The 26,921-nt window shown below is 39.4% G+C and overlaps 1 protein-coding gene across 1 annotated transcript in view; it reads left to right on the top strand.

Annotated features, from left to right (window-relative positions):
- ELOVL6 (ELOVL fatty acid elongase 6) overlaps positions 1 to 26,921 on the top strand; it is a 119,593-nt gene that overhangs the window by 7,154 nt on the left and 85,518 nt on the right. The window lies entirely within an intron of this gene.

Here is a 26,921-nt window from a genome sequence, read left to right on the forward strand (position 1 = left end):
TAATGACAAATACTTTTAGGAAAAACTTCTGTTTAATTGGATACTTGCTATGAACTTTCAGCAATTTAACTTTAAAGCTTGTCTGCCCCCTCCCCTCCAAACGTACAAGTGAAAAAGATTTACACTTCCCTTTGCTGAGATGAATAAGACGTACTGATTACAAGGAATTTTGCTGGATGGATAATTTTCTAATTTTTCTAATAATTTTATTTCCTCCAGATTTTCATATTTTGGTAGTTTTCTTTCTAAAAATTTTATAACTAATTGCAGTTTGGTTAAGGGAATATCACTGACAGAATGTCTTTTAGGCTGGAGGATCTCAACTGTTTTTATTTAGGTTTATGATCACATATATTTTTTAAAATTTTATTTATTTATTTGATAGGCAGAGATCACAAGTAGGCAGAGGCAGGCAGAGAGAGAGGAAGGGAAGCAGGCTCCCTGTTGAGCAGAGAGCCTGATGCGGGGCTCGATCCCAGGACCCTGGGATCATGACCTGAGTGGAAGGCAGAGGCTTTAACCCACTGAGCCACCCAAGGCACCCTATGATCACATATTTTAAATGAAATAGGTGTAACCCCTTTCTTAAAGATAAATTGCAAATGTTTTAGCCCAACCTTTAACTTTATTAACACCCATCCTTGGAGCTAGTGTTTTGTTTGGTTTTGTTTTTTTAATTGATTCTTTGAGTTCTGGGGCTGAATTTTTTTTTTAATATTTTATTTATTTATTTGACAGAGAGAGAGAGATCACAAGTAGGCAGAGAGGCAGGCATAGAGAGAGGAGGAAGCAGGCTCCCTGCCGAGCAGAGAGCCCAATGTGGGGCTCGATCCCAGGACCCTGAGATCATGACCTGAGCCGAAGGCAGAGGCTTAACCCACCCAGGCGTGGGGCTGAATTTTTGAATGGACTTTTGAATTCATTAACTCATAATGGACAGTATACATCATTCTTTGAAGATTATGAAAAAAACCCATGAAATGTATGTTACATATTTTTGTTAAGAGAGGTACAGGCATTTACATAGAAAAGTACACACATACACATAAGGACGTTGAAGTGGCTTTCAAAAAATGAAAACTGATACCCTATTATAGACCATGTCTTTTCTATTTCTTGCTATTTAAAGAGCACCTTGCTAAACTGGACATACTTCTAAAATTTGCAAAACAGGTTCCAATTTACTTGCTTTTTGTCCATTTTTTTTTTTAAAGTTGGCTCCATGCCCAGTATGGAGCCCAACACGGGGCTTCAGCCCATGACCCTAAGATCAAGACCCCAACTGATTGAGCCACCTAGGTGCCCCTTGACTTTTATTAATGTTTTTAAAAACTAGTTAAATAATGATTTTAAGATTTTATTTTATTATTATTATTTTTTATTTGACAGAGAGAGAGCACAAGCAGGGGTAATGGCAGTCAAAAGGAGAGGGAGAGGGGGAAGAAGAAGCAGGCTCCCGGCTGAGCCAGGAGCTCAGTGCAGAGCTCCATCTCAGGACCCTGGAATCATGACCTGAGCCGGAGGCAGAGGCTTAACCAACTGAGCCACCCAGGTGTCCCAACAATTTGATTTTAATAAATATTTTAAAACCACAAAAATTGAATATTGAATTAATTTGTTCGATCCCGAGCAGTACTTGGATTTTTCCCAATTATTAATAAATTTTAAAAATCTTCAAAATAGTTAATAATGGCTGAAATCTTCAAGTTTTGGGGCTTTTTTAAAATTTTGTTTTACTTTTTGTCTTGTAGGCCCAGTTGTTCCTTCTATTCAAAAGCTGGTGTTAATAAAATGTGAAAGCTTTTAGGATACTAGGCCCATTCTTACTGGGGTAATTGACTCATTCGGGTGTAGTGAGTTCAGTGGAATTGAATGTTTTGAAGTTGAGAATTTTATGATCTTGTTTTAGGAGGCACAATGGGGAAATAGGAGCTAGTTGAAAAGGTTTACTCCTAAAACTTTTTTTTTTTTTAATTAAATGTGTGAGATTTCTAGTAAAGTCTTTGGGTGCATTAAACATTTAAAAGCTAGACTAGTAGTGGTTATCATTACAATAAAAGGGAAGGAAGCTTAGTAAATGTACTATAAATATCAATGTCTATAGTTAGCTCTCAATTTTATGACTTCTTGGCAGACTTAATTTAAAGATCTTTAAAAGTAGGGTAGATTTTCTTTATTTTAGAGTAATGATACTAATAGTTGGTACATAATTGTTTACTGATGGCAGGCATTCTTTTTTATTTTTAGTTTTTAAGATTTTTATGTATTTATTTGAGAGAGAGCACAAGCAGGGGGAGAGGCAGAAGGAGAGGGAGAAGCAGACTCTGCTGAACTGGGAGCCTGTGGCAGGGCTCAATCCTAGAATCCCAGGATCGTGACCTGAGTGGGATGCTTAACCCCCTGAGCCACCTAGGTGCCCCGCAGGCATTCTCTTAAAATGCTTACATGTGTTAACTGTTACATCCTCCCAATCACCCTTTGATATATTATCTTTTTTGATTTCTTAGGACAGGAAATGAGGCTCAGTGTGGTTGTACAAGTTGGGATTTGCAGGTAGGGACTAAAAAGGGAGGAATGGGCTCCAGGCCAGATGAAGAATTTGTCACTGAGGCCTCGATCATCCCCTCATTTGAATAGGAATAAATACTCAATAAACAGTGCACTTGGTCACTTGAAGCACTCTAAACACAGAAGGAAATTGTGATTTTAGTCAAGGGTCTCTTAAGTGCCTCTAAAAAATTTTTCCTAAGGGATCCTGAACACAGCAGGCCAGGGTCACTACGAAAAACACCTCTAAATGTTGTAGTGAACATTAAACTAGGTAGATACATAAGTAACTAAATTAAATGATTAAATGATTAAAAATGATTAAATGCCTTAATCATTAAGAAGTATTTCCTGAATAGGAACTACTATAGGAATCTATCAACACTTTTAGGAGTGGGGAAAGCCATGTCACCTTTAATGTTGCTTCTGTCATAAACAATTCCAGTTTTGCCACAAGCAAACAACAGACTGGGAACCTTTTGTATAAAGCATGCTTTCTGTCTGCTTCTCTTCCACGAGCCTCATGCATTCAGCTTGGTTCTAGACTCCAGGAATTTGTTTCCACCTGGCGCTGACTATACCCTTCTTTCCTTCAGGCAGGTTTTAGTAGCTAGGGTAAATAGCCACCCACTGTTGCCAGAAGGAAAAAAAAAAGATGTGTGGGTCGGGGATGTCCCTGTTCTTTGAGGTGTGTTCCTGCAGTGTGAAGAATGAAAATGTACTTTTACTTGTTTTGTTGGTGAGTTTTAAGTCCTTGATCTCGTTCTACAGAAAGAAATACTGTAGGAAAAAGACATGAAAACATTAGAAAACGTAAAGATGTGGGAAATAAAACATCTTTCTTATCCAGAGGCATCCACTGTTCTTTTGCCACATTTCCTTCAGCCTTGTTTCCAAGGTTTTGATATACTTTAGATCATTCAGTGCAAACTGTTGATAGATTGAGTTCTTTATTGCGTGCCGGGACTGCAATGGGCACTTTACATTTAATATATCATCTCATTACAATTCTTATGTTACATATTTCCTTCTTTACATTATAAACATAACGCTAAAACCTCTCCATAAGTGTATTTTCCATATATGTTATTGTTTGGTATTGTTTGGACTCATATTAATTTAGGTAACCATTGCCTACTGTTGATCATGTTAAATGCCTAGGATTTTGCTATTAGAACTAGTCCTCTGATTATCTTTGCATATTAATTTTTTAACTTATCTAGTATTTTCCTTTGTATAAATACGAACTGTAATGCAGGGGAATTACCTCTTTTTAAGGTTTATGATATCTATGGCTTGGCTGATGTGTAGAAAAGCGGAACCAATTTGCACTCCAGCAAGGAAGGACAGTTTTCATGTCCTTCTTAGCCCTGAAGATGATCGCATTTCAAAAATCTTTGATAAGTTCATGCAAAAGAGGATATCCCATTGCTTTAATTTATATTTATTTGTTTTGAAATAAGATCCAGACAATTTAGTTGGGTGTATTTTCCACTTGCTTTTATAAGTTCTTTCTACTGGGCCTTTCCTAGTTAGCTATTATTTGCTCACACTTGGGATATATTAAGCATATTCACTTTTGTCTAGCATGACAACTTTGTCGTGAATAATTTCATCTCTAGAGTGACTTCTGGCAACTAGTTTAATATATGAAATAGAAATGTATTTTTCATCACCCTCTGAATTAAGGAAAACAACTCTGCTTCTCTCTCTATAAATACCTGTAAGGCAACAGCCCAGGGAAGAAGGCAAAGAGGAGAGAAAGCCTGGAGATTGGGCTTCAGTGTGTAGGGAGAACAAGGGGCCCCTTGGACTTCCTACACATTTTTAGACTCTCTTATTTGCATTTATTTTTCAGTTTTCCACAGGTGTGATGAGTGTGCGCTGTGGTATTCCAGCATGGTGGTTAAACCATGGTATTAAACACTTGGACTCTGGAGTCCAAGTTGGTATTAAACACTTGGACTCTGGAGCCAGTGTGTCTGGGTTCAAGGCCTGGTTGAGCCACATAGCAGCTGAGTGACCATCTCTCTAGCAGATGAATTAGCACTTCTGCTTCAGTTCCCTCATCTTTAAATAGAGAGATGATAATAATAGTATTGGGGATGTTAATGAGGGAATCTACGTTAGCAGGCCGGGAGAATTAGACAATTTATTACACATTAAGTCCTTAGAACAGTGTCCAGGACAGTATATAATTTTTATTATACCTTTATTGTTGTCTGCGCATAGACTCTATGGCATCAAAAGAAAAAGGGAGGAGTCACAATTAAATTCTGGTAGAACTGAGGTCACCCCAAGTGGCTATGCAGTCAGTTCTCCAAATATGACAAAAAGGCCCATTACCCAGGAGCCGCTACCAAGGGATAGGCACTGAGGGAAAAAAACAAGAAAAAGAAAAAAATCTGACATCGACTTTGCTGTCAAGAAACCTATAATTTGAACGAGGCCGGCAAGATAATATATTGTTAATAAAAAAGTGATTTTTAAAAAAGTATGGGGGGGGCCAACTCTACCATAAACATTTGGAACATTTTCAAAAAATGCTTTATCTTCCATCACAACGTAACAAACTGTGAAACCGAGGCAGTCCTGGGAATAGATGCTGATTACTAATTTATTTCCTATAAAACACCTGAGATTATCTCATTTAATAATTTATTCAACAAGAGTACGATAGTGTCTCTATTGTGTTACACACACTGAAGGAAAAATCCCTATATCCATAAGTGAAATTATAGTGGCTGGAAATTTTGGAGTTATAAACTCCCAAGTTTGGGCTTCAAGTAAGTCGTTGGTTACTGCTCAAAGATATCTATCTATCTATCTAATTTCAATGAAAGAAACAAGGCTATTTGATTTCTTAGTGAAGTAAAATAAGGGAGGATTACATGTCAGTTTTCTCTTATGTTCTGGAATATCAGTGAGCTTGTGGTAGAGAAACTGAAGGGGAGTCCTTTAAGGTTCCCAGTTTTCTCATTCTTGAGACAAGGAGGTCCATTAGGGGTTCTCAAAGTATGGGGGAGCTTTTCATCCATGTGCTTATTCCTTCTTCTCTTAGCTCCTGTTGAAGGAGTCATCAAAGGGTGCATGTCTGCCTGTTGACCCTCAAGCTAGACCTGGCATTTGCAGGATCATCATTCCCTCCCTTGTTTTTGAGATGTGTGTTCTTCCCATTGTTCCCATACTACAAGCCACTTCAAGGACGCAGCCTTGAGAGAGTCATGTTTAGGGAGACCATCTGACTATATACACAACTGAACCCTGTGAAGGCCTTTGTACCAGAGACCATCTGGACTATATACACAACTGAACCCCGTGAAGGCCTTTGTACCAACTCTTAAGATTCCGGCAGGCAGGGGCAGAGATCTGCCTGTCTTGCAGCTTCTGAAGACCAGCCTCATATGTAAATTCCCTTGCTTTTTAAAACGGCCGCGTACCAGTCTGGAGTGATCTGCCTCTTTCTTAGGGCTCCATGCACAAGGGACCAGTTTTGAATTTCACCTGGAGGACTCCTGAGGTTACCAACCAACAGCTCCCCATCCAGGCCTGGAGTTCGCATGGCAGTGGGCAATTTGCCCCTCTGCTTGTGATGACAGCAGAGGGGAAGTGTGTCGTGCTCTTAGAGGTATCTTATAACTAATTTCTAAGATAATAAACATGTAAGTTGTAAGTGGACTGTCCCCTTGGCCTGTATCAACTGTAGAGAAATTCTTCTTTCAGACCTAATGTTGTAGATGCTTGGAATTTGTAGATACTTGGAACAGTAGCAGTTAAATGTGGAAAATGACCCAAAGGTCCAGGAAATGAAGAAATTTAAAATTTTTTTCTGAGGTCAAATTTGAGAAGCTTTTATTTTTCAGAGCGATTATACTGTGTTTTCTCTTATTGTCCTGTTAGGTAGGAATTTTCATGAAGTGTAGAAATTCTGCTCATGAAAAATGGCCCCATGAAGGACTATAACACTTAGTACTGACATGAAATTAGGAGATGACTAAAATCTAGGGACATTGTGATGTTTAATCAGAAAACCCAGATAGTTTCATGGAATTTTCTAGATTATAGGAGTGTGCTTCAAACTTTCTGCTCACATCCTCCTAAAAGATGTATCAAAAGCTATGTACTGTCAGACACATTTGAAATTTTTCATTATAAGCTGAATTAACTTCTTAACAGAATAAATAAATGAGGATTAGCTAGTTAAAAACAAATATTTTATGATGTGCTATTGAATAATACAGTGAATCTGAAATTACATAAACATTTTTATCAATGCTTTTATTTCATTGATGGCTCCAAAAAACATGACACATTCCACAATAAAAGAATCAATGGCATTAACCTATAGGGCTTCTGTTCTGAAAATTCAGAATATCTCAGTGTTCATGATGTAAAAGGCTCTAAACAGAAGGGGAAAAATGAATATTATCTTTATGCCTCATCATTGATCATTTTTACTTTGGGGGGTGCTAGAAGGAAAGACCTAGGCAGGCTATCAAGTTTTGGTGTTTTGGTTTTTTTTTTAAGATTTTATTTATTTATTTGAGAGAGGGAGAGAGAGCACAAGCAGGGGGAGGGGCAGAGGGAGAGGGAAAAGCAGACACCCTGAGAGTGGTGAACCTGATGTGGGACTCTATCCCAGGACCCTGAGATCATGACCCGAGCTGAAGGCAGATGCTTAACTGACTGAGCCACCCAGGCACCTGGCTATCAAGTATCTTAAACTATGTTTTTTTGACTGCAGAGAAGATTATAGATAGAATTTCCAAATGTTTGTTAGGACTAGTTTTCTAACAGGGTAAAGCGATTTCTTTTTAACTTGGTCACCTATTGTGAGAACCTGAGGATGTTCTAGAGAAGACTTCTTCCGTCCATTCCACTGGGGGTGGCTCCGATTGTTGAAAGCTGTTATACATATTGACTTGAAAGTTGAGTATCCCCTTCATTCCTCCATTAGTCCTTGTGCTGACTCTACCTGTATTTAATTCCCCCTTCCAAATGACCATTTTGTATGCATTTGAAAATTGCTATTATGCCCTCTGTAGGTTTTCGTTTTCTTTCTTTCTTTCTTTCTTTTCCTTTCTTTCTTTCTTTCTTTCCTTTTTAAAGATTTTATTTACTTATTTATCTGAGAGAGAGCAAGAGAGGTAGAAGGTCAGAGGGAGAAACAGACTCCCTGCTGAGCAGGGAACCCTATATGGGACTTGATCCTGAGACGTTGGGATCATAACCCAGGCCGAAGGCAGTTTCTTAACCAACTGAGCCACACAGGCACCCTGTAGTCTTTCTTTTCTAAGCCATTTCTCATGTATTATTTGCAGCCCACTGATAATTCACATGGACACTTCTGAAAAATCAAAAATTAGGACTCCCATGCTTTTGGTTTGGACAATTCAATGTGACAGACTAGGAAACTGCTAATCAATTTTTTAAAGCTTGGTACATATATATTAAAACGAGCAAGTCTTTATTAAAGAATAGCGGTGGGGGAGAAGAGAATTATAATTTTAATCTACTGGTAGGTCGGCCATGTGGTCCTTTGGAACATTACAAAGCTCTTATTGTACATATGACATTCTGGAAATTTTAAGGACTCTAAGAGAACCTCAAGGGTTATCTTGAGTTGTAGTGATTTTCAATTACTGCTCATGCATTCACATTTGCAGAAATCCTTTTTTGAACTTGTATGTTCTGATTGCTGACACTGTTTGTGGTGACATCATTTTGATTGGTACTTAGTTTTTTGCAAGTATTGAGTTCTTTTTCTACTGATGAGGGCAGTTTGGGTTTAAAAAAAAAAAAAAAAAAAAAATTCGAAAACCATGTTGTGTCCCTGATCCTTCAACAGATATTTTGGGCAGACTCAGTTAGAGGAGATGGTTTCTCTTCAGATTACACGAGCAAGCTTCGTGTTGGAGATTGAGAATGAGTATGTCCATATGACATAGGGAGGGGTTATCTATCTTTAAGCGGGTTGGGGGGTACAGAGATAAAGGACGTTAATTTGACTTTAACATTACAACTTTTATGCTTTGGCTTCCGGAATATATCTAATAGGGCAAAGTTTCCCCAAGGACAATAGTCATCTAACCTAATAGAGATATAAGATGAAACATGAACCTGTCCCTGGAGAGAAAAAAATGAATAGGATAATTGGCTCAGGGACCTTGTGGCCCCTTGGAACAGATGCTGTACACATACCTGGAATTCATCATTAACAAATACTTCCAGAATTGCAGAATGCCTGGAAGATCATATCTCATTCAGAAGAGCTGGAAGGATTTTGTTTCTTTCTGGAATGAAGGCTGAGTCCGGAGGCCATGCTCTGTGGTTCCCCAGAACCTGGTGTGTCTTAATCTCGTGTGAAGTCCCAGGTAGGAGGTTAAGAAGAGTGTGACAGAGCTTTTTAACAGGAGGACTGCTTTGCAGAGATTTTATCAACCTTGAGCATTGCTTTGAACTCTTGCTTCTTCTGGACTTCATCTTAGAAAAAGATGGGGGGTTGCCATTTGAATACAGGAAAAGTAGTATTTTGTTTTGTTTTCATGTTACCAGTGTTTAGGGAGACCTGCCATTCCATATTAGTCTTTTCCTCTCCATTGTCTCAGCCAGGAAACAAAAGGGCACAGGAGAAAGGAAAGGGGGGTTGGAAGAGAATGGTTCCAAATCATATGGGATACAGTTTTTAAAGGTCTCTGTAAATGATCTGATCTTTTGGTTCTATCATTTCTGTAAATTTAGAAAAAGTTTGCTCTTAAGCTATAGACAACTTAAGTATTCTTTCTGGATGCAAAAAAACCCCAAAGTATTGGTAGAAATACCCTAGAGAAGTAAAAAAGAATATTAAGTACTAAGGAAAATATTGCATAATTACTGTTTCAGGTTTTTTTAGTCTTGATTATTTTTAAGAGTGTTATTTCCTCAAAAGATATTTTTTCTGGAAGTAAATTTAAATATTTAATCTATTAAACATTTGTGACTTTCTTTTCATCTCCTAAGACAAAAATGTGTATCTCCTCTCAGGTAATTTTTTTTTAACGAAGTTTTCTGCTGCTATAGAATTTTTTTTTTTAAATTTTGAAAACCACCCCCAAATAAAGCATGCATAGTTTCATATTCTAGAGCAATGTGCTTGTATCAGCCTAATATCAAAATTACAATTAACTAACCATAAAATGTTCTCACTGGCACGATCTCCGGGGATACTGTAGGTGCAGTTCCTGCCAGGAGAGAGTAAGGGCTATATGATTGTATTTGGCTTTTTAAAACGTTAAAACAAAATTTTTCACATTATAAACTTTTTAAAAAGATTTATTTATTTGACACAGAGGGAGAGCTCAAGTAGGCAGAGTGGAAGGCAAAGGGAGAGGGAGAAGCAGGTTCCCCAGTGAGTAGGGAGCCCGATGTGGAACTCCATCCCAAGACCCTGGGATCATGACCTAAGCCAAGGGCAGACACTTAACCAACTGAGCCACCCATGAGCCCCTCACGTTATAAACTTTTGATAAACTTAAACATTCAGGGGTACCTGGGTGGCTCAGTGGGTTAAAGCCTCTGCCTTCTGCTCAGGTCATGATCCCGGGGTCCTGGGATCAAGCCCCACACCAGGCTCTCTGCTCAGTGGGGAGCCTTCTTCCTCCTCTTTCTCTCTCTGCCTGCCTCTCTGCCTACTTGTGATCTCTGTCTGTCAAATAAATAAATAAATAAATACCGTAAACATTCAAATCTTCACATACTATAAATGCATATAAATAGTCACATTAATTTTGAAAATAAGCTTCAATTTTAATGCTGTCCTATATGAACATTGTGGTGATTTAAAAAGTAAACCTCTACTAATTACTGGGCTTTTTTTTTTTAATTGAACGAATGTTGATGCTAATCTCTTATTTAGTTCTGCTGTAACAATAAGAAGTGGTCAGTGCATTGTAACTGGTGGCTGGGCTCAGATGGGAGATGTTATTTCATGTGAGTAATTTCAGGCAAACCAGACAGTTGTTTTTCTGAACTGGCATTGCCTGGATGAAATAATACTCACAGTGGAAAACTACATGAAACAAACTTAAAAAAAAAAAAGGATTACAGTGTTTTTGAGAATTCTGTCATGGCTAAAGATGAGTATGGTTGGCCTCAGAGATCTAAGAGTTCATCATCTGACTAAACTTCTCCGTGGAAAATATTTCTTCCCCACAAAGCATTTGGTGTCCAGAGCTTCCTTCTTTCTCAGAGATGCTGGAGGGATGGACAAGGTGTCGGGATTCAGAAGCTGGTAAATTGTGCTTGTCCTTTGTTCCCACAGTGGAGGACAGAAAATGACAAAACATGGTGCAACTGGATGCCCCTTTCAGGATTAAATTTCCCTTAGTGGAAAGAAAACACAAGTTCTTTTTTCTGTTTATAGTTTCTCCTATGTAGATGGGCTGTAATAGATCAAAGCTGTTTTTCCTTAGGTAGCTACAGTGTAACAGTTCTGTCTTTTTTATATGCCAAGTCTAGGATATTTGGAATATAGTGGCTTTCCCAAATACGCTATAAATTATATTTTCATCAATCTGGGGCCAGACCATCAATAGCTTGCCATTTGTCTTTAGTAGATGGAATTGTTTTTCTTCTTCTTTTATTTTTTTAAAGATCCTATTTATTTACTTGAGAGAGACCATGAGAGAGAAAGAGAGGGAGTAGAAGCAGTGGGGAGGCGAGAGACAAGAGTACAAGCAGGAGGGAGACTGAGAAGCGGGCTCCCCGCTGATCCCAAAACCCTGGGATCATGACCTGAGCCAAAGGCAGATGCTTAACCGACTGAGCCACCCAGGTGCCCCTTAAAGTGTTTTTCATGTGAAAATGAACAGTAACACTCTTGTTTTCTCATGAGTTCAGCTGAGTTTAAGGTTTACTGTTACATCCTTCCTGAAATTGATGTATATGTTGTTCTGCTTTATCAATGCAATTATATGCACACAGAGGCCTAGAATTCTGGAGATATACTTATAATCTTTATTTTTTTTCCTAGTGATTTTACTTATGTAGAGAGTATTAGGATTTAGTTTGATAATGCAAAGACGTGTACTGTCACAGAAGTATTTTTAAAAAGCAGTGAACTTCATTCAGTTGTAGTTTCTTCTTTCAGTGGATAGACCTGGAGCAAGTAAGTTTTAAATAACACTGTAGAAAATTTAGGAAACCACAAATAAGCAAAAATAAGAAAATAAAATGTTACCTTGACATAAACACTAACATTTCGGTGCAAATCTTTTTAAAATTCTTTCTTTCCATCAGTCCATTTCTGTTTTTCTTCTTAACAAAAATAGTATGAGTTCATGCCATATTTTTCTATACCTGACTTTTTTCCCCCTTAATATAGGATGGACATTGTTTCATATTGTCAAATACTTCCCTTACCTAATTGTATTTGAGAGAATTATGTTTCTTTATTGTGATATTCCACTTAACATGTGAAAAGCTTGAGGAGACATGTCACTCTTTTTAATCAGTATATTATTTTTTGTCATTTTTAGAAGGAGAAAGAAAGCTAGTAACTTTATTTTTTTGAAGATTTTATGGATTTGTGTGACAGAGAGTGTGCGTACAAAGGAGATGAGAAGCAGAGGGAGAAGCAGGCTCCCTGCTAAGCAAGGAGCCCGGTGTGGGCTCTGTCCCAGGACCCTGGGATCGTGACCTGAGCTGAAGGCAGAGGCTTAACTGACTGAGCCACCCAGGCACCCTGATTATTTCTTCTTAGTTTGTTAATTATACATTTTACTTAGAGTACAAGCAGAAACTAAAAATACATGGAATTTACACATTCTTAGCTTATATGGTCCATAAGGCCACGTTAGAAGTATGGAGAAGGGAAAGGAATGACTGGCTAATAGACAAGTATCCTAGAAGCTGATGCACTCAGAAATAATGGTGTTTTTTCACTGCATTAAATTTGGGGATTGACTTAAATGCATGGATATGCCAGCTCTAGGGTAAGAGAGTAAAAATACAGGTAAAGCTCATGGCATATTATGTGATAGTTTCCTGTGCTTTAAATCTATTCTATGCCTGTAGATTTGGCACCTGTGACTACTGCTAGGTCTAATACAGGGGAAGTAAATCCAGTCTGGTGAATGTGTGTTGACACTAGGAATGTCCAGCTCAGAGCAGGAGGGAACTGAAGGCCAACAGAAAAGTCTCAGTAAGTCCTATCTGATTCAGTAGGGCCACAGGCAAAAAGAGATGCCATCCAAACTCTTAATTTTTTCTTTTGATTCATGTTCAGGAGGAACAGCATTCTTCATTAAGAAGATATGTGTTTCAAATGGCTGAATGGGGGGAGGGCGGCGCCTGGGTAGTTCAGCTGGTTAAGTCTCTGACTTCTGGCTCAGGTCATGATCTCAGTGTCCTGGGATCACCCTGTGTAGGGGTCCCCCGCTCAGCCGGAAGTCTGCTCGTCCCTCTCTCTCCCCTCTCTCCCTCCCCCTGCTCATGCTCTGTCTATCAAATAAATAAAATCTTTAAAATAAATAAATAAAATGGCCAAACCGTTTTTGCATCCGCATATTGGGGATCTCTTTAGTTTGCATTGAAGGCAATGTCATTTTATTGGACTCTTTTTATAGTTCAGGGAGTTGTTTTGACAGAAGGCCCTAAGCTGAGCGGCACGGCCCATTTAATAACAGGGTAAATTACATTCAGGTGGCTTGCTGCAGGTAGAGAAATCAGGTAAAGAATCCATTCGCATTGGGTCTAAAAGTTTTAAGATGTTGGTCAGGAGTCTTTCGAAATGTGTCAGATGTGGTCGTTCCGGGTGGAGAAAATGATGAAAGGGGATGGTTGAGGGTATCATTTGTAACATTAACACATTAATGTAACTCTCAGAGCAGTTCCTGCCATCCTGGGACTGGCGCTCAGCAAACTGGGCTGCTGGGATTGCGTTCTGCCTCCTTCTCTCACTGACTGCTCCTGGCCCTAGACCGCCAGAGCTACATTTCCCTGTTTGTGTGCATTCTCACGCTTGACTAAGTCACACCCAGCAATCTGTGTTGTCTCGACAGAGAAGCAGGTCGGAGGTGCTATTTGAATGCATAGATAAGCAGATAAAGTCAGTGGATGAAATAGCATAGCATTACAGGGCTGCCTGGTGAGCTTTTGTACTTCTTAAACAGACCTATAGGTTTACTCAGCGCAGGGCCGAGTGGAGAGTATTGCCTGGACATATGCATTGTATAAAGTCAGTGTAACTGCAGATTCTGCTCCATACTTGGAACCTGAACAAAAGCAGGTTTGGGAGATCCAGGAGTGTTGTTGGTTTTCCTATGGTTACTATATAGCAAGCATAAGGCTCAGATGCAAAAGTCCCTGTATTCCAGGGGACATATGTCCATTGTTTCACTGTAATAAGACTCAAAAGCTCTTTGCAGAGTTCATAGTATAAGAAAAGAAAAGAAAAGGGAAAAGGAAAGGAAAGGGAAAAAGGAAAGGAAAGAAAGGAAAGGGAAAGAGAAAAGAAAGAAAAGAGGAAGGAGGGAAGAATTTTAAGTACATTGGGATAATACAAGTGTTTATTTTTGCAAGCATTTATTTTAAACCAAGCAAAGTCAGATCACATTTCTTAAGAAGATAATCACAAATCTAAGCAACTAGTATCAAGTATGGATTATATTCTAGAAAGTTCTTCCTTCCCAGGGTTTGATCTGTTGCCTAGATAGATTAGTACCGCCTCTCTCTAACCCATGTTCTTTGTCAGAGGTTTGGTCCACTCTCATTATTTGCAGTAGTTACGTTTCATAAAGTGTCTGAGAACATTGAATTAGCAAATTCTGAACCATTGCTCGCAGGGGAAATACAGGGTTAGGTTTCTGCAAGCCTTTGGTCATAACCGTTTTGCCAACTGATCAATATATGACCCTGTTTTATGCGTGCTTCTGTTTTAAAGATACTTTATTTAATATGTATTGTTGAGTCATTAACATTAAACTCCCAGCCATAACTCATGCTTCCATGAAGCTTATCTAACACACGCATTTCTCTGTAAGGCACAGCCTTCTTGCGCTTAAGAGCACTGAACAGCATTTCAATACTGGGGGCCGTTTTAAATGGTGAAATCACCAACAAAAAAGCACAAAAATGCAAAAAATGTAGCACTAAGTAGACCAAAAAAGGGACACTTGTTTACTGTATGAGAGTTGAAACAAGAAGGCAGAGTGTTGCCTTGTTTGACCTTAGCTGCGAACGTGGGCATCGGCAAGTCAAATTATTCACTGCTGTGCATGTGACCGTGAATGACCATGGAAGACTTTGAGTACAGAGTTTGGGGTGAGTGATGGACTTGAGTGAGTAGGCGAATTTGCAATAATGAGGATCGCCTGGGTTCAGCTGCAGGAAGAAGCATCCAAAGTTCAAGCCTTCATACTGTCCTAGATGAGTCTAACTTACAATGGCAGCACTCAACCTATGTTTAGCAGTGAAAATAACTTTTCACAGAATGCTGAGAAGGCAAGTGTCTCTATAAAGAGAACTTGTCTTTCCCAATTTACATCACAAAACATGCTCTAAAGCTGCAGAGTTAAAAGTTTATTTTATTTTTGTAAAGATTTTATTTATTTATTTCAGAGACAGAGCACAAGGCAGGGGTGGGGGTGGCTCGGAGGGGCAGAGGGAGAGCAGATGCCCCGCTGAGCAGGGAGCCTGTCCCGAGGCTCCATCCCAGGACTCTGGGATCATGACCAGAGCCAAAGGTAGATGCTTAACCCACTGAGCCACCCAGGCACCCCCAAAATTTTATTAAAGGGGATAACAATTAGGTCAAAAAATTATTGTGGTTTCCTAAGGGAGAATCAGGGAGGGAATTTCAGAAAAGAATGGGTAATTGCAAGCATGCAAGCTTACACACACACACACACACACAGAGTGAATCCTTTGTCATTGCCTTTATGAATGTGGAAGGTGATCGAAGCGTTTGCTGGAAATTGAAACATTTATTTGAGGATTTCTTTTGGGCATTTATAAGGATATTAGCTAACAGTTATTGAGAGCCTACCATGAGCCCACGGAGGGCTTTGTGAATAATTGACTCACTAACTCTCCATTTTATACAATCTGCTTTATGACTGGGCGTGTTTTGCAACTAGGAACCTCAGGCACAGAGAGGATGAGTAACTTGAAGAAGGGCACAGAGCTGGTAGTCAGTAGAGATGGGCTTCAAACCCAGGCAGGCTGGGTCCACTAGCTATGCTTTATATACTCCCTCTCCGATTTTGGCTAATGACCCCAGCACTTATTGGAAAGATCATAAAAACCATTCCAAAGACAATATTTTAAAAGGGTAGTGATGGGTGGGAGAGCGGATTTCGTTTTGTTGAGGAAGCCCAGATCATGGGAATATATCACATGAAACAGAGTCTTTGAAAAAGTTCCGATTGTATCTTTTGAATTGGAGTCTTATTCTAATGGTTTATAGCAATATAATGCTCATATAACAAGCTAAAAATACAGCCGGAAAATGCTGATTCACTCTTGAAAACTTCTTTTTTTTTTTTTTAACTTGAGTAATCTCTTTCGTGTTTACTTATATTCCAGGCTCTATTCATAAAGGGATACAAAGGCAGGTTCCTACTAAAACATTAATCTTAATTAATAAACACTCCCTAACTAGATCTTCCAACTGGAATCAAGCATTTTGTGGCAAAATCTAGAACTTTGTGCCAAAAATACAAGAAATGACTTTTTTAATTGGCCTGACACTTGTCAGCACCTAAAGATCTCAAAAAGTTTTACATACAAACAATAAGAACAGCCTTAAACTTCGATGAAGGCATTCTGTTCTGATGTCTTTTAAAAAAAAATAAGAACTCTACATATAGATTTTTTAAAAGATGATGTGTGTGAGTTACTTGTATGTTCTTTTTTTTTTTTTAATTTGACAGACAGAGATCACAAGTAGGCAGAGAGAGAAGAGGAAGCAGGCTCCCCGTCGAGCAGAGAGCCTGACGTGGGGCTCTATCCCAGGACCCCGGGACCCCGGGATCATGACCCAAGCCGAAGGCTGAGGCCTCAACCCACTGACCCACCCAGGCGCCCCTTACTTATATGTACTTGACAGAGATCAATTATAGTCAATTATATTCTGATGGTGGGGCACCAGGGAGGCACAGTAGGTTAAGCATCCAACTCTTGGTTTTGGCTCAGGTCATGATATCTGGGTCATGAGATTGAGCCCATCATTGGGCTCTGTGCTCAGCGTGGAGTCGGCTTAAGACTCTCTCTCCCTGTCCCTCTGCCCCTCCCCCTCCCTCTCAAATAAATAAATAAATCTTAAAAAAACAAAAAAGAATATTCTGTTGGGAAGGCCTTTCATCCCCCTCAAAAAAAACCACATTTACCCTCCAAAAATCTTTGGTAGACCTTTGTGTCTTACTAAAATTATATTACTGGAGAATAGATCTTGGCAGAAAAAGCACATCATGTATGGCCAAGGGGGAAAATGCCTGCTTACAAAACAGCAAGACCAGTTTGCAAAACATACACATATTATACGTATATACATATACAAATATATGCACAATTTTAACTGTGTGCATATCCGAATTCTAATCATGATCCTTTTGAAGATGGGATTAAGTTTTACTCCAGGGACCCAAAAGTGTGTCTCAGACCACGTAATACGTTTTTGCCAGTGGAGAGAGCTTCAGATGCCTTGGTCTTCAGCAGCTGTGTGCATCTAGGCCATTCCATCTGCTCTTGGGTCAAGCCAGCTGGTTATTACTAAGAGATCGTAGTGTGCCCAACAGGCAGGAGACAGGCAGGTGAAAGGAAGACAATGTCCTGGGCAGAGAGACCCTTTGTAAATATCTCAGTCTGTTGGAATTGTGATCCACTCAGGAAGGCAAATCCACTTGCAAAACCCAGGTAGGATGTCATACGGCCCAGCAAATGCTCAAGTGCTATAATATCACAGAGGGAGTTATAGTAACTCGGAAAAGAAAATCACTATGTAGTGAGATGTTTAGGATGATTTCCTGAAGGGGTAGGGGGTCTTGAGAGCTTATAGTTGGATTAATAAGAAGGAGGAGTAGTGGGAGTTTACTCTGAAGGTTGCTAGCAACAACCTCCCGTGTGCTGTCCCCAGTGCCAACCCCGACAGTAAAGAGTGCTGAGATGGAGAAGTGCCTTCCAGCTGTTTTCCATCAGCCAGGGCGAAAGTAGAAACACAAGAACTCAAGACAGTTGTTATCTGAAAAGAAAGGCGGGTGTGTGTTGCTCAAGAGAGCTAGTTGATCTTTCTGGCAGTAAAGGACAAAGCAAGGTCCTTGACCAAAGACTTAAAGTGACCACTGGGGGAAAGTCAGTGATATAACATCAAAGAACACAGGAGAGCAAGGGCCAGATTAACACGACTGAAGTCACTTTCCAGTGCTCTTACCTGAGAGCAGGCTGGACGTCCCAAAACTCAGGAGAATCAATAATGCTGACTTTATGTTCCCTAAAGATCAGCTCTGAGCTGGACCTTTGCTGATAAGCTGGACCAGTAGTGCCAGACTCTGTGTCACGGAGTGAGGAGGTGGTATGGAAAACAGGATCCCCAGTTGACAGTTGGTGAGGAATACAGAGAAGCCATTAGAACAAGTATGTCCTTCTTGCTTGAGAAAACCACCCTTTCTTCCCACACTCCCTGGTGAGCCGAAGGGGTTTAGGCAGAGAATGCAGGATTGTTCTTGGCAGTTCTCGAATTCTCTCCCATGTGTGGGTAAACAGTCGGTTTTTCCAAAGAGGTGTTAACCGGCATTGTCTACGTACCTTATTTGAAGCATCTCTGATAATCCTGACAGGAATCCTTATAATTGTTATCTTATAGTTGAAGAAACTGAATCTCAAAGAGGTGATTAATTTACCTCTACCAGCTAGCGAGTGTGTGACTGATCTGGGATTAGAACTGGAGCAACCCCAGCTCCAGAGACCAGAAGCCACGCTTGTCTTTCATACCCACTTTGCTGCAATGCTAGGAAAGCACAGGAGTTGGTCAGCTTTAGCCGCTGAGAGGAGACGCAGCCCAGCCCAAGTGAGGTTTACGTGGAGTTTGCTGGGGGGAAGGAGGCTGGATAGGTGAGGGTCGACTGGCAACTCGGGAACCAGACTGAGGAACTGGAGTAGCTCTGGGGCACAGGAAGGAACCACATAAATCAAGGATGAACAAAATGGTGGAACTTCCCTCTTCTTTCACAAACCCAAATAATATTGAAGATGAATCATATGAAACTGCCTGTGTTTCACTATTTTGACCTGTGAAATGGAGATATCATATGGTTCGATGGAAACAGATTCCCTGGTATAGTTTTATTCTTCTTATTTCACCAATATTTTCACCTGAGAGAGTCCTGGAGACGGTTGCCGTTTTGAGTTTATTGTTTGCAGACACCAAGCAAACAGTCTGTATTTCTTGTCCAACTAGTTAGAAGCCAGTTCTCTCTCTCTCTTTTTTTTTCTGAATAAAGATGAAACCTGCTGCGTGAGATTTTAAGTTTGCCATAATTTGGAAGCACCTCATAAAGATTGAATGCATAGAAAGGCCATGCACTGCGTTCCTTTTCAGAACTCCTTGCTTTCATCAAACACAAGCAGCCCACCAACCTGCCCTCCATCTTGTTTTTCTTCTTTCCTATAAGTCTTCTTGGCATCTCTAGAGCACACTTACGGTGATAGTTGCCTTTTGCGAATGTGTGTATCTCGTGCTGGGGTCCTTGTACTCATGCTAATGAATGCAATTTCCCTTTTTCTTTTTCTGAGCCAGAAACTTCCCTTCCTCCGCCGAACTTGTTCTTAGAGAAGCCGTGTATGAAAGCCTGGCACCTGTAGATTCAGACTTACCAAATCCTAGTTCTGCCCTTGCCACGTAATGGTTTAGTGAACTAAGCACTCTCGTTAAGATCTCTGGGTCTCCATTTCTCAGTGTGAAATTGGGATAATCAGATTGGGCTGTGGTTGGGACTCCTTGGTGGTTCAGTGGGTTAAGTGCCTTCAGCTCAGGTCACGATCCCAAGGTGCTGGGATCGAGTCCGGTGTCAGGCTCCCGCTCAGCAGGGAGTCTACTTCTCCATCTGCCTGCTCCTCCCCCTGCTTTTGCGTTCTCTCTCTCTCTTTCTCTCTCTCTCTGATAAAATCTTTAAAGCAAAACAAAACAATTTGGGCTGTCGTAAGGACTGAACTAGAGAAGGTGGGTAAATGCCTTATAAAATGCCCAGGACTTTTTCAGAGCTTCATAAAGGGGAGCTTTCGCTGCATGACCATGGGCATCTGTTTTCGCTTTGCTTTGCTTTCAACCTAACAGTGCTCTTAATTGAACGGTATTTTTTAACTTCCACAAAGCATTCAGAAACATCGTTAAAACTCTGCCTAAAAACTTTTCATGACTCCCAAACTGCCTGTTCCATTGATTCAGATTTCCCACTCTGATACAGAAGACTTTGAAACATGACTTCAACTCACCGTTCTGATTTTATGGTCACTTTTCCCCTTTTCCTATGAATAGCTTATACCCCGGCATATTTGAACCACTTCCTATGCCGTATGAATTTCCATCCCATCCTTTTCCTTTGTTTCTCTTAACTGGAATATCTGTCCCCTTTCCTTACCTTTTTTTTTTTTTTTTTTTAAGATTTTATATATTTATTTGACAGAGAGAGCACACAAGCAGGGGGTAGTGGCAGAGGGAGAAGCAGACTCCCCACTAAGCAGGGAGTCCAATGCAGGGTTTGATCCCAGGACCCCCAGGATTGTACCTGAGCTGAAGGTAGATGTTTAATCAACTGAGCCACCCAGGCGACCCTCCTTTCCTTACTTTTAAAACTTACCCAGAAAGCTTAACTTGACCCCATCACCTTCAAAAAACCTTTGAAAGTTTTTAAAATGGTTTTGATATTTGCAACCCCTAACTCTTGTTTACCTCTGGCCGCTTTTCTTGTAATAAGTTTAGTCACGATTTGTGTTATCACCCTTATCGCATTTTATACTCATTGATTGTAAGACTTGACTTGTAATCAAACCTGCTACGATGTACAGTAAAGTCAGGAACTATTTGCAGAATTCCATTTACTCACCAGACACTGTTTCAGGGCAAGGCTCTTGCTCTCATGGACCACACATGCCCCTGGGATGTATTAAGAGGCATTAAACACATAAACAAATACATAAACAAAATAATGTCAAGTGTTGATGTGTGCTACAGTGAAAACAAAGGCACCTGGATGGCTCAATCATTAAGTATCTGTCTTCAGCTCAGGTCATAATTCAGGGTCCTGGGATTGAGTCCCACATCGGAGCTCCTTGCTCAGCAGGGAGCCCGCTTCTCCCTCTCCCTCTGCCTGCTGCTCCCCTTGCTTGTGCTCGCCCTCTCTCTCTCTGTCAAATAAATAAATAAAGTCTTTAAAAAAAAATAATGTTAGTTGTTGATATGTGTTACAGTGAAAGTAAAATAACAGTGTGATAGGAAGTAACCAGGGGCCACATGGAGCCCCATGTTTTTAGTCAAGGCTGGGGGGCTGGTAGGGAAGACTTTTCGAAAAGCTATCATCTGAGATGTTACCAAATGAAAAGACCATGCTAGCCCTGGAAGCATCTGGAGGAAGAGTGTGCCAGGCAGGACATAATCAATACAAAGCCTTCATCAGATGAACTGTGGCTTGGCACCAGAGTTGGCTTCTGCTTTCTGTTTTGTTTCCAAACACTGCTCAGATATTGATTGCACATTTGTGTCTTGTTTGGTTGTTTGGAGTACTTTGTATTCTCAGTGTAGTTCTGTATTATTTTTACTTATATGATTAGGTTCATATATGGTCACAGGAAGCCAGTTTTTCTCTGCACAGCCTTGGACACAGAACATTTCATTTAAATCCTAGCTCTGCCACTACTTACTACGGGGTGACCTTCAGTACATTATTCACCCCTTCAAGACTCGTGTTCCTTGACTTGAATGAGTATCACAGGAACTGCTTTTCAGAGATGTGAGGATCTAATTAGGAAATGTATATCTAGTGCCTGGCTTGGAGTAGAACTTCAGTAAAGAGTAGAATTTACTCGCGTTTGGGGAACCTTAAAACATGTTCTTCATATGGAGTTGTAAAACCAGATTCTAAGCTTGTGTTTCTGTAGCACTGCAGTTAGTTCCCGTGGTTAAGCATTCATCTTTGTGAAGTTTTCATCTTAAGGCAGATTCACTCCTGCTGAGAGCAGAAGTGTTGCAAGTTTCTGGTGAAGGAGCCTGAGCTTCCCACGTGCCCCAAAAGGAGCTGCTTTGATAAAGGAACTAAGGTGTTAACAGTAGAAGTCGAAACATGTTCAGTGAGGTGGAGAGACTACACTAGGTCTGTCTGTCTGTCTTTTTAAAAAGATTTTTATTTATTCGACAGCCACAGTGAGAGAGGCAACACAGCAGGGGAAGTGGCAGGAAGGGGAAGAAGCAGGCTTGCCGCTGAGCAGGGACCCTGATGCGGAACTCGATCCCGGGACCCTGGGATCGTGACCTAAGCCAAAGGCAGATGCTTAACGGCTGAGCCACCCAGGAACCCATAGATGTTTCTTTTAACCAAAATGTAACTCAATTTGCCTTTAGTCCACAGTCTAGATAGAAACATTTCAAGAGCTCCCATTTTGTATTTGTAGCAGGGAGATAAGAGGGAAAATAGGAAAAAAAAATTCTGGGGGAAAAATTTCTCCAAAATATCTATATTCAGAAAAACAGTTCATTACAGCTCCTTGAAATAACCATATTAAGACTTTACTGAGTTTAACTAAGAACAAGAGACAGTTGGGTAATTTGTTGTCTATTATCTTTATAATTCGGCTGTGGATGGTCCATGAAACTATTTATTTAACATCCTACTGTTAGCATTCTTCTTCTTTATTTTTAACTTTAATTTTTATTTCTTAAAAAATAATTTAAAATAGGCATGATATAAAAATAAACATTATATAAGGGCACGCATGGAAAAGGATATTCAGTGTAAATGAACATATCGCCTTGCAAACCACAATGCCCTACCCTGTGGATAACCAGCGTACCCTTACAGCTTTATTCTATGCATGTACAGAACAATTACAAATACAATTAGCTTCTCATTATTTGTGGTAGTTATGTTCTATAAAGTCACCACAAACAGCAAATTATCAAATGCAAAACCATTACACATATTAGGTTCCTGAGAGCTCCTGAGCATTTTCGACAACTGATTAATACTTAACCTTGTTTTATGGTTATATCTGTTTGAAGATATCGTATTTAATATATATTGTTCATTCATTAACATTGAACTCACAGCTAATAGCACTGCAATGCATGCCTCAATGAAGCTTATCTAACACATAAAGTTTCTCCATCAGACATACCACAGCCTTTGCTTAGAAACATCAGACAGTATTTCAGCACTGAAAGTCATTTTAAACAGTGAAGTCCCTAAGAAAAAGCCACCAAATTCAACAGATGTGGTAGTAAATTAGATCTTGAAAGCGCACTTCTATCCAGTATGAGGGCGAAACAAGAAGCAGAGAGAACATTACCTTGCTGGACCTTAGCTGGACATGTGACTGTGTCAGTTAATTCACATTTTTTTTTGCCATTCTGTGCATTTCCACGAATGACCATGAAAGTGGTGTGAGTATTGATTTTGGGGTTAGAAATAAATTTCAGGAGCACCTGGGTAGCTCAGTCAAGAGCCTCTGACTCTCGATTTCTGTTCCCGTCATGGTCTCAGGGTCGTGGAATTGAGCATGTGTGTGCCCAGTGTGGAGTCTTCTTCTCCCTCTCCCTCTGCTCTCCCTGCCACACCCATCCTTGTTCTTACTCTCTCTCTCTCTAATAAATAATAAATAGAATATTTTTAAAAAGAAATTGTAGTGAGTAGGAAAATTTGCACATACAGAATCTGCAAAAAACAGGGATCGACTATTATCTTTTTCTAATTGTAAAGACACAGATGGTAGTATCGATAGATAATGTGCTGCATCCCCTTTCTTCACTTAACACATCTTAAACGTATGTGATACACAAGTACATATAAAATTCATTTCCATAAGAAGAGCTTTTGAATTGTATATTGTCATAGAAGCTTCAGTCCTCCGTGAGGTGGACATTTGTGTTGTTTGCAACACTTAATTATTGGAGAGTTCGTGTATGCAGATCTGGAAGAAACACGTGGACTGAATTGCATGCCTCCATGATGACTGTGCATTATACATTCCTACAGCCATTTTAAGAGGGTTTGGCATTCTTTTACAAAGCAACGCGCTTTGCTGGTAGTACTGGATAATGGTTTGAATTCTATCTTAACACCGATCTACTGTGTCGGAGGTACCGTTTTACCAGTTTTCCAGTAGGCCCAAGAATCTACTGACTAGAAAACAATAGTTACAACTTCTAAAGAGTGAGTGTATGAGATACTCAGTTCCTTCCCTCTCTGTATACCAATATCCTAAACTTTATTTTTGATACAAAACTGTGCTCAGTGCTTCACGTGAAGCAACTTGTCGTTTTCCACTCTAGTTAAACTCCCTGCAGAAAGTAGTGTGTTTCAAAAGTCCACACACATTGTAGCAACATATGGGCAACATGGATGTTCTCAGTATTTTATTGTTAGAACAAGCCTAGAGAGGATAATTTGAATGGATTAAAAATATCTGAAACTTTACTCCCATGAAGTTGGTATGGATCCAAACTTGTAAAATGGCAGAGCTGTACAAATTATTTAATAAGATACCATTTTTCAATCCCTGCCTTCACGAAGGTTACATTTTAGTAGCAGGAGATAGACCATAAATAAGTTAACCATGGAGTATATGGTTATCTGCCAAAGTTTTTCAGTGTACATAGGTTTTTCCCCAGGACAGATCTCCCCTTATATATGTGCCTAAAGATGCAGGTGCAGGAACGTTCTTTGAAGCACTGGTTGTAATTGCAAATAATTAAGGGCAGTCTAGGTACCTTCTACTACAGAAGTGGTTTAATAAATTACAGCACATTGAAGCAGTGGAATACTATGAAACCATAAAATGAACAATGTCAAGCCCTAAGTGCTATCCTAGAAAGACCAAGACAAGGTACATTGTTAAAGATAAAGGCAATTCAATTGTTATATGCATCCGTGTCATGTGTTGTTAAAAACACACACACATACACACACACACACACACATTAAATTTTATTTGTTTTCCTTGAGGTGCCAATTTTTCCATTGTTAAAAGAGGTCTTACACATTAGTAGGAAAAAGATAAATAACTCAATAATATGGTATGTAAAAGGCATAAATTGGAAGTTCATAACAAAAGGAATGTTTCTTAGCCATGTCTTTCGGGAAAAATGAAAAAAATGTCTAAATGAATTTACAACTACAAAATAAAACAGCAATGAGGTATCACTTTCACCTTTTCAGTTATAAGAGATTAAATTTTTTGAGCAATCTCAAGGCTCGAGAGTGTGGGACAATGTTGGTGGAAATATAAATTCCTGTACTTTGGGGAGCCCTTTTAAAAGCTAATTTTGCATTCTCTATTAATTGTTAAAAAGACTAAGGTAGATTCTTGTGCTGATGTGAAGAGATTTCAAAGGTACATTGTCATAAATGAAAAACATCAAGATACACAATAGTATTTAAAATAGGACTCCTGGGCCCGTTGGCTGGCTCAGTCATTGGAGCGGGTGGCTCTCCGGGTCAGGAATTTGAGCTCCACGTTGGGTGTAGAGATTGCTTAAATAAATACACTTTAAAAAATAAAATATGACTTTTTAAAAAGTACATATGTATATATTATATACTAATATGTATAAAAATCTGAGGAGTGGAATTGGGAATCCGTGGGAATGGGAAGGAGACTTGACTTTCACTTTGAACTTTTCCTGTATTACTTGACCTTTTTTATTTTTTACCATATGCATGTATAATTTTTATAGTAAAAATGAAATCTCACCAATTTAAATGAGAAAACATTTATTTTTCTTCATACAATCAAGCAAAATAACTTTAGCCATCAAATCATTGTTGTTGTCCTCACCTATATTATTGACTGGTGGTCCCCTGTCTTAGAAATCCCTTGCAATTAAAAGGTTTCATCCGTATTGTTCTCCTGGGTATGCCCTGGTAGCTTGGCATATGGTAGGCATTTGATAGCAGTTTGTTGATTGAATAAAGGATAACAATTTTTAAGAGATTTTTTAAAATTTATTGGACAGAAAGAGCACAAGTAGGGGGAGCAGCAAGCAGAGGGAGGAGAAGAAGCAGACTTCTTGCTGAGCACAGAGCCTGCTGCAGGGATCAGTCCCAGGACCCTGGGATCATGACCTGAGCCAAAGGCAGATGCTTCACAGACTGAACCACCCAGGTGCCCCAAGGAAAACATTTTTAATAAAGTGTCCAATATTCCAGTACCACTATCATTCTGGCAGGTACATTATTGTCTCTGTTTATAGGTAAAGTAGAAAAAAAAGGTGTAATGTCTCAAAGTCAGTCTGGAAGTGACTAGAATAGATATGCGAAGTGAGTTTAGTATTAGAGCAGAGGTTAAGATTTTGTGAGTCATAACTATTTGTTCAACTTAACGTATTATCCAACTTCCTGGTCATTAATTTGAGAGTATTTGTTAAATTTTGTCCTGGCTTTTGATAATTCTTGATAGTACCTCTGGGAAACAGAAAAATGTGAATGCATGTGAAGTTTTTCTTCATCAGAGCTGTGCTTCTGTCTCAGTAAACAAACTAGAGGGAAAGGAATGTGTAGGGTGATTCCATGAGTGGCACAAAGTGAGTTACCTCATGTTTGGTTTAAAGTTGAAAATGGGGTTGAATTATGGACCATCCATCCATACAATGGTCCATTATGCAACCTTATATTTATTTCCATGGGTGAATATGTACTGACATGGAAAGATGTACCCTTATCTAATGTAAAGTAAAATAGAAATGTATACTGTGATTAAATTTTTGTAAGTAATGTATGTATTAATAAATTTGTCAAATTGTCAATAAGTGCAAGAAAATAATGTAAAGATTTTCTTAAACTGTGCATTAAAACATAATTAACTAGCTTGGTAAACTTAGTTTTCAGTGAATATATGCATGAACTTTGGTTTTCCTATTATCAGAAAACTTTGTTTAATCCTTCCTGTTCACAGAAAAGGACTGGTGATTAGATGTCACAGTATGAAGCATTGACTGTTAGTCCACTTCATACCTTCATGAGTATATATACTTCCTATATTAAAAAAAAAATTTACTTAGCAACAGAATGAAACAAAGTGTCAGGTTAATTCAACATGTACAACTCTGCAAGATGTTTTTATATCCTCCATAGCAGATAGGTAATTTCTTGAGGTATTTGGCACTCAGGAAATGCTTATTGGGTCACTGTTGG

This window comes from Neovison vison, chromosome 11 (genome assembly GCF_020171115.1).
Source record: "Neovison vison isolate M4711 chromosome 11, ASM_NN_V1, whole genome shotgun sequence".
Classification (NCBI taxonomy): Eukaryota; Metazoa; Chordata; class Mammalia; order Carnivora; family Mustelidae; genus Neogale; species Neogale vison.